At 33.6% G+C, this 13,817-nt stretch overlaps 1 long non-coding RNA gene across 2 annotated transcripts; it reads right to left on the minus strand.

Annotated features, from left to right (window-relative positions):
• Positions 1-5,762: 5,762 nt before the first annotated feature.
• LOC129928348 (uncharacterized) lies at positions 5,763-13,463 on the minus strand. Of its 2 annotated transcripts, none has more exons than XR_008779955.1 (4): positions 12,483-13,463; positions 8,260-8,508; positions 7,713-7,822; positions 5,763-6,912 (listed from the first exon to the last, which is right to left on the minus strand). It is a non-coding gene; the product is annotated as an uncharacterized LOC129928348 (long non-coding RNA). The 2 variants fall into 2 exon arrangements; XR_008779954.1 differs by having other exon boundaries at positions 11,988-13,462.
• Positions 13,464-13,817: the final 354 nt, after the last annotated feature.

Below are 13,817 nucleotides of genomic sequence, written 5' to 3' on the forward strand. Positions count from 1 at the left end.
TCATTAAAGTTGAAAAATAATAAAAAAAAAACCTTCAATGTAAAAGTGGCCAAGTAGCTGTAGAGATAATATATTTAAAAAACAATATTAAGAAAACAATCTCATAATGCTTTTATTATTATTATTATTTACTTGAATATTTCTTCCCATTTTAGTTAGATTATCATAGGCAGTATAAAGAAGGTCTGTTTGATTTCTAGCTTTGCCAGTAAAAAAAAGTTTGGATTTTATTTCTTGAAACTTTTGCAGAACATGAAGGATTTCTCATGCGGCCAGAAAGGACAAACGGCTTCTATCTTGAACATTAAGTAAGGGGAGGTCGAATCAACATCTTTCGTCCACAGTGAGGCCGAAATCAAAATACTTAGATATTGAAAAAATAAAAATACTTTGATCCTGGCAACAAATCAAAATACTTAGATCCTGAAAAAAACAAAATACTTAGATGCTGAAAAAAAATTCTTAGATCCTGAAATAATCAAAATACTTAGATGCTGAAAAAAAAATTCTTAGATCCTGCAATAATCAAAATACTTAGATGCTGAAAAAAATACTTAGATCCTGAAATAATCAAAATACTTAGATGCTGAAAAAAATACTTAGATCCTGAAAAAATCAAAATACTTAGATGCTGAAAAAAAATTCTTAGATCCTGAAATAATCAAAATACTTATATGCTGAAAAAATCAAAATACTTAGATGCTGAAAAAAAACAACAACAACAAAGTACTTAGATCCTGATCAAAATACTTTGATACTGACAACAAAGCAAAATATTTTGATCCTGACTACAAATCAAAATATGTAGATCCTGCTTCGTTCAGGGTAGGACGGTAAACTGCTTCGTTCTGGGTAGGACGGTAAACTGCTTCGTTCTGGGTAGGACGGTAAACTGCTTCGTTCTGGGTAGGACGGTAAACTGTTTCATTATGGGTAGGACGGTGAACTGCTTCATTATGGGTAGGACGGTAAACTGTTCGTTCTGGGTAGAGTTATGGGTAGGACGTTAAACTGCTTCATTATGGGTAGGACGGTAAACTGTTCGTTCTGGGTAGGACGGTAAACTGCTTCGTTCTGGGTAGGACGGTAAACTGCTTCGTTCTGGGTAGGACGGTAAACTGCTTCGTTCTGGGTAGGACGGTAAACTGCTTCGTTCTGGGTAGGACGGTAAACTGCTTCGTTCTGGGTAGGACGGTAAACTGCTTCGTCTTGAGTCCGTCGTCATTAAGGTTTTTACAAAACTTATATCAACTCTCTGTCACTCTGTCTGTTTAAAAGTTTGTACACGTGATTTTCCCCACACCCATTCTCGGATCAAGTTGAAACTTTGCACAATTACTCATTGGCATACCATACCATATACAATGCATTCATCAATACATTTTTTGTTTGATATCGACAAGAGAAATGCTTAAGTATGGAGACATGGCTAAATATTTGGTGTTTTGTCCCCATATATAATTGTACAATTTTTTTTTCTTTCACACCCGTTCTCGGCTCAAATTAAAACTTTCAAAAAGATTATTATTGTACCTAACAGAACATCAATTAATTTACAAAAAAAAAACAACAAAAACATCTAATTAATCAAATAATTCTTGGTAATTACTTATTTTTTATATGGAACAAAAATAACTTCTACATTATATATAGATGCAGTTGTACATATGGAGTTCTTACCCTTCGATAAATTATTTTATAAAAGTATTTTGTATTAGCTAGCTTATCTGAAAATAGAAAGTTTTTTTTTAAATAAAATCTCTAAGGTGGCCCCTCCCTGATATCGTCACTACATTTATTTTTCATTGTATCAGAAGATCTGCGAACACTGCTGAATCCGAATATTCTTATCTTCGTATTTATCTTGCACGGAATCAAGGGACTTTTGTAATAGTCTGTAGACCCTTATAGCGAATAGTATTTACAAACTTTATTATACATCAAAAACTAGACAAAAATTAAGGTTTTATAGTTCAGGCATTTTTACAGAGGATGTCTTGATGTAAAGGGAAACAGTATTGTTCTTAGAGTAGTTCCGTCAGTTTTATAGAGGATGTCTTGATGTAAAGGGAAACAGTATTTTTTTCAGAGTAGTTCCGTGAGTTTTATAGAGGATGTCTTGATGTAAAGGGAAACAGTATTGTTCTCAGAGTAGTTCGGTCAGTTTTATAGAGGATGTCTTGATGTAAAAGGAAACAGTTTTGTTCTCAGAGTAGTTCCATGAGTTTTATAGAGGATGTCTTGATGTAAAGGGAAACAGTATTGTTTTCAGAGTAGTTCCGTGAGTTTTATAGAGGATGTCTTGATACATGTAAAGGGAAACAGTATTGTTCTCAGAGTAGTTCCGTCAGTTTTATAGAGGATGTCTTGATGTAAAGGGAAACAGTATTGTTTTCAGAGTAGTTCCGTGAGTTTTATAGAGGATGTCTTGATACATGTAAAGGGAAACAGTATTGTTCTCAGAGTAGTTCCGTCAGTTTTATAGAGGATGTCTTGATGTAAAGGGAAACAGTATTGTTTTCAGAGTAGTTCCGTGAGTTTTATAGAGGATGTCTTGATACATGTAAAGGGAAACAGTATTGTTCTCAGAGTAGTTCCGTCAGTTTTATAGAGGATGTCTTGATGTAAAGGGAAACAGTATTGTTTTCAGAGTAGTTCCGTGAGTTTTATAGAGGATGTCTTGATACATGTAAAGGGAAACAGTATTGTTCTCAGAGTAGTTCCGTCAGTTTTATAGAGGATGTCTTGATACATGTAAAGGGAAACAGTATTGTTCTCAGAGTAGTTCCGTCAGTTTTATAGAGGATGTCTTGATACATGTAAAGGGAAACAGTATTGTTCTCAGAGTAATTCCGTCAGTTTTATAGAGGATGTCTTGATGTAAGGGGAAACAGTTTTGTTCTCAGAGTAGTTCCGTCAGTTTTATACATGATGTCTTGATGTAAAAGGAAACAGTTTTGTTCTCAGAGTAGTTTAGACATATTAGAGATTTTCGTTTTCATAGTAGTCATTATTAGGAGCTCCATTATATAAGGTCCCCGATTCAGACATTGCGATCTATAGCGCATATTATGTTGAGGTCATCTGTTTCTTTGACCCACGGTTAACGAGCAGGGTGTCATGTGGCCAGCACAACATCCGACCGCCTTTACTTTTCCCAACTAAAGTCAGGTTCCATTAGAGTTGAGTAGACTCAGGGGCGCAATTAGGGTTCGGAAGCCAAGCGCTTAACCACTCAGCCACCGCGCCCCCTCCATCTGATGTAATATTGCTTATTCTTGATGTAGGTACTTCCGAAATTCTTAGACCTTCCACAAATTCCTGAAAATTATCTGGACCTTTTGCATTTATACTAACTCTTAGTAACAAAAAAATAGTCTTCACAGATAATACCAATTGCAACAAATACATTTTCTTATTGTAGAAGATCTATTTCACAGTATTAGTCGCATCAGTACGTGTGTCCATATCAGAGACTATATATTACATGGACTGCCAACTCTACGCACTAAGCCTATATTTTTCTATAAACAAGTCCCGTTCACGGAGGCGTCCTTGGTTGCAAGGTAAATTGACTTCCGGTAGATTTTTTTTACTATATAAAGAAACCATTCACGAAGATTTTTACCACCACTTTTACAGCAAATCATAAATGGAAACTGAATTGTTAAAGAAGAAGTTACAGAGGTAAGTGTGCAAAAATCAATTTCTGACTTAGATCTATAACTGTAAAGCTTTATAACTGATTTTCTTGGCCAATATAGACTAACTAGCAAAGCCTGTATTTCGTGTATTTTCTTGTTTACGACATTGATGGAATTGAGGTTCTTGTGAGAGCATAGCCTATATATATATATATATATATAAACCAAATAGTAAGACTTATTCAGAAGGATAACCCGGTAAATTTAGATCTATATGCTCTTACTATAATAGGCTAAAATGACCTTTCGTTTACAAGTTTTTAGATAGTCCTATATTATGTGTAGGCCTAAAGTAAAGGTAATAAGTCTAGATGTAAAGTTTTCTCCAAGTTGAAAAATGTAAGAAAAATACGTTTGTCCTATATATGATTTCGATGATAAAATAGAAAAAGTACATTCTGTGATGTTTTATGGCAAGTTATTATAACACAGTGCAGGACAGGCCACTGTCCTGTTGCCTCATGTTTCTCACGGCTATGCCTCATATTCTGTTTGACTGCCCTAGACTTGCTGATCTCCGTCTCAATAGGTCAGAGAAACCAAAAATTCTCGACCTGTATGCACTACGCAATACAGCAGGGTTTCTGTCCAGGGCTTTTGCAAGAGAGGATTTGAGCCTCTCAAGCCCTCACTCAAATGGAGTTTGATGATGTTGATTTTTTATGCCCTTTTTTCTGTCTTGGTGAGAGTTATTGTAAGACTGAACTAGTGACCTGTAGCTGTCGAAGTATTGACTAGCCTTTGTAATCATTACTGTGAACGGTAGTGAGAGCCGCATCGTCGTCAAACATCAGTTCCCTAATCAGGATATGTCGTCTTCTCGTTTTGGTCAAGACAGTTTAAGAAGCCTTCTATCCGATCTACTGTGGATATATACTCCATCTTCCAAGGCGCTATGAGAGTACAGACGAAACAATTCCGAATAGTGTCGATGGCCAAAACCCATCCTTGTTTTACCCTGCTCTTGATAGATAATACCGGTACCTAAAAGTCTTAGAGTAAGAACTGTCAAACTTTACAGTTCCTATCATGTGAAGCTGACAGTAGTTTCAATAGCTTATTTGGACAGACAATTTTCACTAGTAAAAACCACTTCTGCTTAGTGGGAGCATATTGCTAAATGAAGTTCATATTTCTATTACTTTCTACTCAAGTCACCCAAGAGAAATTTTATTTAAAACGAAAATTTTTTATAATGCATTTTTAAAATTTTTTACTAAAGGTGAATACTACTTCCAAAAACCTGATTTGATTGTCACTAAATTTCAAATTGAAGGGAATCTACTACAAGTGAGATTTTTTTTTACTTTCTCCAATAACATTGTGTGTTGTAATTTTTAAAAACATACATGTATCACTTTAAATTACTTGTCATTGTGAAATAATAGGTAAAAAATCACCTTAAGTACATGTTATATTTAATCCTATGCGTAAAATTTATTTACATTAAAAAAAAAATCAGTAAAGCAGGCCTAACTGTAGAGAAAAAATTATTTCTTGTGATTGTATTGAAATCAGCTTTAAAAGATGCTCTCCATTGTTGTAACATAAAGTAGTCTTACATTTTTTATTAGCAAAATATATATATTGTCTAAACTAGTTTTAATTTCTTTGAGATTGTACAGCAAATTAATTCCACTTATCTTATTCATGGCAAACCAGTAACACAGACTAAAAACGCTAAATACCTAGGTGTTATAATAAATGAAAAACTGTCATGGAATCCACATATTGATAAAACTATAAAAAAATCCAACAAAGCATTAGGGTTTATTAAAAGAAATTTCTATAAATCAAATAAGAACATAAAACTAAAATGTTATTTAACCTTGGTTAGGCCAATAATAGAATATACATCCTCCGTTTGGGACCCCTCAACTCAAGAAAACATTAAGAAACTGGAACAGACACAAAATAGAGCAGTGAGATTCATAACAAACGAATATTCACATTTGACTAGAGTAACACCTTTAGTAAAATCACAAAATTTAGAAAGCCTTCAGGACAGAAGACTCAAAAGTAAAGTAGCAATTATACATAAAACACTGAACCATAATCTTCAAATACAAAAACAAAATTTAATAAAATACTCTGAAAGACACAAAGATAAAGGCACATTCCTCGTCCCATATGCTAGGACAAATTTGTACAAATACTCCTTCTTAGCTAGCTAGGAAAACCAGTGACTTGGCAGAATTTAAATCATTGGTTAATATGCATGACTAAATGAATGATGCGTAGGACGTAATCATCTTCTTTTTTGAAGTAACGTCTGTATTACATAAGAAGATAAGATAAGAATAGAGGAACAAATTTTATCTGCTTCCACTTAGACAAACAGCATGGAAATGTGCTATTGTAATGAGTATATTTGTCATTTAGAGTATCATGTGTCATTGACTTATGAAAACAAAATGCAACAGCAAATTATCAGTCCACACATTTCAAGATGAGGAAAAGAACAGTATAAGCTACATTCATTGATGCATTATTTATACTAAAATGTATAGTCAATCCAGTCATCACTCCATTTTTTTAAGAAGCCAGTTACAGTTACAATGAAGGGATGAAATTTCAGATAATATTCTGTTTGTTTTATGAAATGAGAATAGACCTACATCAGAAATTGAAATGGTCATCTTCAGTATTTGATGTTTCATTTAAAAATGATAATTATATTAATACATATTTGATGTACAAACAAATGAAAACCATTCAAACACTTTTTTTTTTGTGAAGTATAGATGATTAAACTTGTAAGTGTCTGAACAATACTACTTGACATTAACTTATTATTCTAGACTTTTTACAGGAATGTATCTTAAGCTTGACTGAAAGAGAAAGTTGCTATAATTTAAATAATAAAATTTAATAGTCTGAACATGTAACTAAAAATTGAATAATGCTAATATTTATTGACAAGTGAATATTGGTAATGATGTGCTTTCTATTTTAATATGTCAATAATATTAGTAAGAACAATATTATCTTCACTTTCTTAGTATTATAAACACAATATTTCCTGAAAAGATTTTTTTAAATATTAGAAATAATGCTCAAGTCTTGAGAAATGGTAGTTTTCAGAATCATCAAATCAAGGACAACATAGTATTCATGAACTTCCAGCTATCAGCAAGCTCCTAGTAGATATTATGGAGCACATTCTCCTTCAACTCGGAGGATCACAGGCACTGGACAAATTCTAGTACTGTTCATGGAATAGAAACAACATACATTAAATTCATAACAAGTCACCAATTCAATCTTAGTTTCATATAGTACCAAACTTCCATATGTTCAAGTCTTTTAGGGATAAAATCAATTCTGAAAACATCTAACAAAACAGTTCCTTAAAAATTATACTAGGAGTATAGTAAAGTATATTAGAGGTTTTACCTAAAAAATGCTATGGGAACAAATTATGAAACAAAAATATTACAAAAAAAAAGGAATAGTATAATAATAACAATATTTAATCTTTGACATTATATTCAGTAATATTACGAAAATTTAATGAATCATTAAATGCACTTGAAAGTGAAGGGAACAGATTTTTTAAAAAATTTAGGAAATTTTCTGCACAAGCATGCTGAGGTAACCAAAATAAAGAGAGTCATTGAATATTGTACTGAGTGTTTGAAACATAATTTTTTACTGCATACATTAAATTATAAACATATCTTTGCAAATTTAAAGGGAGAATTTGAAGACTGCTTTTATTCTTTTCGCACTAAGATAAAAGTATTAAATTTTAAGCTGCCCTACTTACTGGAAGGAGGCCTGGTGGCTTAGCGGTAAAGCCCTTGGCTTCTGAACAGGGGTTCGAATCCTGGTGAAGACTGGGTACCTGACATTAGTTGGGGAAAGTAAAGGCGGTTGGTCATTGTGCTGGCCACATGACACCCTCGTTAACCGTAGGCAACAGATGTCAGAAACAGATGATCTTTACATCATCTGCCCTATCGATCACAAGGTCTGAAAGGGAAACTTAACTTTTTATTTACTTACTGGAAGTTTCGTAGGAAGAGTTTCTGGCATAACAAGTGAGTTTTGTGGCATCCATCCTATTGATAAACTCTTAGGAATAAGAAAGCATCATTTCTTCTTGAAATATACATCTGCGGAAAAGAAAAGAACAATTGCTTTAAATGTGAGCAATAATAAAATTCTAATTAAATTTTAAAAATCTCCAAAATATTTATAGTGACTTAGTTCAAAGAATTATGTAAAGACTTTCTTTAAACATTTTCTCAACTCATCTGACATCCTTTTCCACCAAGATAACTGGTTAATCTGTACTTCTAATTGTGCAAGAAAGTATAATTTGAAGGAAAACACCTTAGATAACAAAAGAGTGGTATTGGCCTGCATGAGCCAATTATCTCTTTAAAAATACCCTGCACAGGCTGAATATGTTTTATTTACAACATAGCAATAATATTGTGTAAATATTCTCCTACAAATTAGCTTTAAATAAAATAGCACATGGATTCTTACAATTAAAATAGACTTACATAACGTTTAAAAATAAATTAATAATTACTTAAAAACTTACTGTTAAATGTATTTATACAGCTTATGGCACATTATACAGCTTATGGCACTGTGTGCAAACTCCTTTGAAAACAATAAGAGCATATTGTGGCAGTATCTGGGTAAATACTTGAATCCACACATTGAATGGTAGCAATTAGAGCCCTTTGGGTACCATTCAACATCCTTTGTGTACTTCTTTGGTAGTTAAGAGAAAAGTTAAGATCTAGATCTAGGTGAAGAATAGCACAATTGGTACCTACTGGAATGTCTGAGAATAATGAAAAAAGAAAATATAACCAATTAGAATGTCTAGTCCAATCTAGTGCAGTTGTTTATATCTAGGCAAGATATAAGTTGTGATCAAAAGAGCTAGATCTAGTACATGAGTATATCTATAGGGCCTATGTTAATGGGCAATGGCTGTAGACAGTAGTATTGCTCATCAGAAACATTAAATCTGTAGTGTATAATCAGTGTATAGGAATAGATCTAGATTTTTATAAATATAAGTATATGAGTCTAGCCAGCCTAGGTCTATTATTATTATATAAAATATAGATATAAACTAGATCTAGATATAGAGTCGTTAGTTAAGATAAAGTAGATCTTCAAATAGTTTAAAGAACGATCTGTGACACTGTCACTGTGAGCCAAGCACTTCCATTCATGATTCACATATGAAGAAGCTAAGGCGCCTAGCCTAAGACTAAGGTTAAGGGGAAGTTTAAATTAACAAGTCAGATTAATGATTAATCATCATGATCATGTTTATCGTGCCATGATCAAGGTAAGATGAATCTGATCATCTAGACTTGAGATTTATCCTAGATCTAGTCTAGAGTCGACTAAAGCTAGATTCTAAATAATAGGGGGTCTAGATAGATTGTATATCTTGATTCTCTGGGCTTATCAGACACAAAAAGATGATGAATCTAGCAACTCGACCGTTCATAATATTTTTAGTCATAATTTTGTTAAGAGTACTATATATAGGCATAGCCAGATTTTTATAAAAACAAATTATTATTTTACCAACTTAAAAAAGGGGCATTTATATATAGATCTCTCTCTCTCTCTCTCTCTCTTTATATATATATATATATCATGGGCGTAGCCAGGATTTTTTCCGCCCCCCCCCCCCCCCAGCAGAAAAAAATTATTTGTGTAAAAAATTATATGTGTGTGTGTGTGTACATAATTAATCTTTATTACATTCTGACCCTTTCGGAAGACGTTTATTGTTTATTGTAGACTCCCCGCCCTTGCCAACAAGGGGGTCTTGGGGAGCTCGCAGCGCTCTATTTCTGGTATTGAAAGCCAACAAAATGCATATTCTGAGGTATCTACAGTGCATTATCTTGCTATTTAAAAGTTTTATTTCAAAAACCTAATATGCTATTCTTACTGACTTAGACCCTCTCGCGCCGTTCGGCGCATTTTCCGGCAAGCTGTTTCCGCAACTCTTATTTTGCGTAATTCATTTTGTCGAAGAACATGTCCCGCAAAACCTCATGTGACGCTCTGTCACAACCTTACTAAGGATTCGACTCCCAGTTCGGCATATGATTTCTTTGATTTAGACCCGATCTCTATGACTGACTCCTAAAATCTGTCCTAGCCATCCTTGTTGAGCCACATTTAATGTTTTTCAATTTCGACAGAAGACACTTTAGGCCTATTAATGGAGCCCAAGCCACTGGTAGAAATTTGTAACCTTTCTTGACTACGCTCTTGGAATTACATGCCTGTATTTCGATTTAGATTTTACATCGAAAAGGAAAGTTTTTTCGTCAAATCATCTGTTGAGGGGTTTTAAACCAATAAATCTCTGGAGTTTTTTTTGTTGTTTTTTTAAATTCAAAACCCCATTTAGCTGCGATCATAGAATTTGGTGACTGTAGTTTGCTTTAAAATAATATTGAAGAGAAAGGTTTTCAACTCTAAACGTTCTGTAGGGGAATTTTAAACTCAAAACCATCTGGAGGGGTTTTAAACTTTAAAGAAAAAGCCATCAACTCAAAACCCCTTTGGCTACACTCATAGATTTTATAGTGTGTAATTTGCTTTTTTTATATATTAAAGAGGTACTTTTTAGCTTCAAACCCCAACTGGAAAGGGGGCAGGGTAAACTCAAAACCCCCTTGGCTACGCTCATAGAATTTTGAATGTGTAATTTGCTTTTTTTATATTGAAGAGGGGGTTTATCGGAAATTTTGGAGGGGGTTTTTAAATCAAAATCTTCCTTAACTGTGCTGTTGGAATTTGGGGATTGTTGTTTGCATTTTTTTGTTTTGTTTTATAGAAGAGAGGGATTTAACTGCAAAAACCTCTGGTAGGGGGTTTAAAACTCAAAACCCCCTGTAGTGGGTTTTTAACTGAAAACCCCCTGGTAGAGGGATTTGTATTTCAAAACCCCCTGATAGGGTTTTTTTAAAATCTCAAAACCCCCTGGTAGGGGGTTTTAAACTCAAAACCCCCTGGTAGAGGGTTTTTAACTCAAAACCCCCTCGGCTGTGCTGTGGTAAGTGATGATTTTGTATTAAAATCTCACCTAAAATAAACAAAATGAAAGCAAAAATCAGTCACTTAATTCCGTTCCCCCCCTGCGCGCGGGGGGGGGGGGGGGGGGGATATTTCATTTCGGGGTGTGTGTGTTGAACCCCAAGAACCCCCCCCCCCCCCCCCCGGCTACGCCCATGATATATATATATATATATAGTAGTGTGTTGTGTACCGTGTACGGTCGTATTTGTAGATAAAATTTATAGCAATAGGTCACTACATCTGGGTGAAAGTCTACATGTTTATGTGTACAATCACTTTCTATTGAAGTAGAGCCTAATGATTCTAAAATTTTATTGGGCGAAGAATTATTCAAAACAATATCAGATCTTTTTATAGGTTTTAGAAGAATTGGATGTTATTTGGGATTCTAGTTAGTAAAAAGAAAACAACTAAAAACTTGAAGGCCGACATTTTTATGCAGATTTTTCAGTTAGTCATACATACATCATTGATTTCATTTTTTGTATGGTTGATTTTTCATTACTATAGATAAAAATGCACATTATCTAGAAATTAAAATCAAATTGAATACAAAAAATATTTGTAGTTCTAAACAAAAGTTGGTAAAGATGTAAGATTGTAGGCTTATTGACTCACTATATTGTTATTTTATTTAGACTGACTCATTCACAGACTTAACTTAGGCCTATATCACCCATTACAGTGGCGTACCGAGGGTGCCAGGCGCCCGGGGCGGCATAGTCTGTTGGCGCCCCCCCCTTATTAGTATGCGTAATCTATATTTGCATTAAAACAATCACTGGATGAGACAATATATGTTCCGGAAGTTAAATGTCGGGACGAGCAAAACTTTCCCTTTTGGAGCATCACCACAGAATGCTGACCATGTCCTTCAATCAGAGACCCGAATAGGACCTTGGCCCCAAGGCCCTCCTATAGAACCAAAAATATTCGGAGAACTGCCTGATCTGGAAACCATTGTGCGGTTCATCTCAGATATAGGATTACTGATCTGAACCAGACATGCCTACCCCCAAGACCCAGAATGTGGAACACTCAGGTTGAAAATGTGGAATTTTGAGCCCCAATGTGGAACATAAACGCGTTTGTTTGCAATACTGTACGCAATATAAATAAAACTTCAATTATATTACTTTAAAAACAACAATAGCATGCTTCTTATAAATTAGATGTAAATATTATAATTAAAAGTAAGAAAACCTTTAATTCATAATTATGTCCTTTGTTTGAAATCAATAGTTCTTAACTCCTAAATGATGAATTCTAACTAAAATGTATTCTAATGACCTAGACTCAAATGTTACTAATATCTATTTTTATTTGTTACTACTAGATATAAATCTACTGACTAGATCTAGATTATTCTAGATCTACTTGATTATCTATCCTTTTCTAGGGCTCTACTCTAATCACTCTAATAACCCTAGATCTTGTCTCTAGTTCTAGATCTAACTAAAATAATTTAAGAGTCTACTAGTGACTTACCTAGTCTAGACCTACATCTAATAAGTCCTAATAAGTCTAAGAACACAGATTATAAAAATAATATTATAGATTATAGATCTAAATATTAATGTCTAGTCAGTCTAGATCTATACTAATCAGACTAATCTATAGACTTATTCAACTTATTGAGAACTAGATCTAAATAAATAGTAAATTTATTACATAATAAACTAGAATCTAATCTATCACCTTCTAAGTCTATTTCTAGACAGATCTCTAGAGATTTAGCAGAAGTGCTAGTCCTACTTTTACTTTTAGATCTAGAAACTAAACTAATAATTAATTTAGACTATAAGATGTAATAATACTAATAAGTAGAATAGTAGATCTAACTGTAGCCTTATTTAGGCCTTAGCCTTACTGTGTCTAATAAAATTAATTACATTTAGGTCTAGATCTAGTATCTAGATCTTTAATAACGTATTTTTTTTAAAAAAATCCTTTTCTAGATTAATTAGGACTTAGAAACCTAAGAAACCAGTTGAGTTAGTGTTAGTTACTGTTAGAATAGTGACAATACTCTGATTATACTAATTATAGACTCCAATAGTGGCAATACGGCAAATGCAATTCCAATTGCCAATAGTCTAGAGATAGAGTAGTCTAGAGTCTAGATCTAGTCTAGACTAGTAGTAAGTACTCAAGTAAGTAGACTAAGTAGTATAGCCATTGTCGGGAAAAGAAAGGGATTTGAATGAAACATTTGGCTTATTAGCATAATTAGCACTTACTAGATTCTAAGAATAAATCTAGATCTAGTATCTAGACCTAGAGTACTAGATCTATGTCTAGATCTAGCTCAACCTTATCTTCGTAAATTTAGGACACACCGGGTCCGGGAGAAGATGAAATGTAAACAATAAACACAGACCTATATATATTTTATTTTGCATTCAGTATTTTAATTTCGCATTATTAATAAATAATGAAAAATCGGCGATTTTTTTTTTTTTTTTTTTGTGTCGGAATTCAGACTTGGCGGAACAAAAAATCGTGAATGCGGAACGGCGGAACATGTGAGCTTTTTTGATGCTTTTGCGGGACGGTTCCGCATAATGCGGGACTGTAGGCATGTCTGCTGAACCCTCCAACATGTAAAATGAGAACAAAGAAGAAGAAGAACAGATGTATGTGTACACAAATAGTGTGAACAGCAGCACATTTTTTTAAGTGTTGGCATACAGATTCTGGCACTCATAAGACTCCTGTGGAAGTACTGACTGGAACTTATCTTTGCTCGGAGTTTTTATGTCCTCTGGAGCTAAATCAGCTTCTGCGCTAAATGGTTAGCTAATGGTATTGAAAAACGGTTCTTGACGTTTTAAAATTTGCTTTTATTAAAATAATTGCAAAATTAAAGAATCTTAATAAGTGTTGTACTTTTAATCATTTCACTGAAATAATTTCCCCTTTCAGCAAAGGAAAATGACAAAACGTGTTTTCTTTTGCTTACTTGTAGAAATGGCCTTGTTTGAAAAGATTTAACATCCATTTACATTTCATTATTCATATGCAAAATACTCA

Source organism: Biomphalaria glabrata, chromosome 1 (assembly GCF_947242115.1).
Source record: "Biomphalaria glabrata chromosome 1, xgBioGlab47.1, whole genome shotgun sequence".
Classification (NCBI taxonomy): Eukaryota; Metazoa; Mollusca; class Gastropoda; family Planorbidae; genus Biomphalaria; species Biomphalaria glabrata.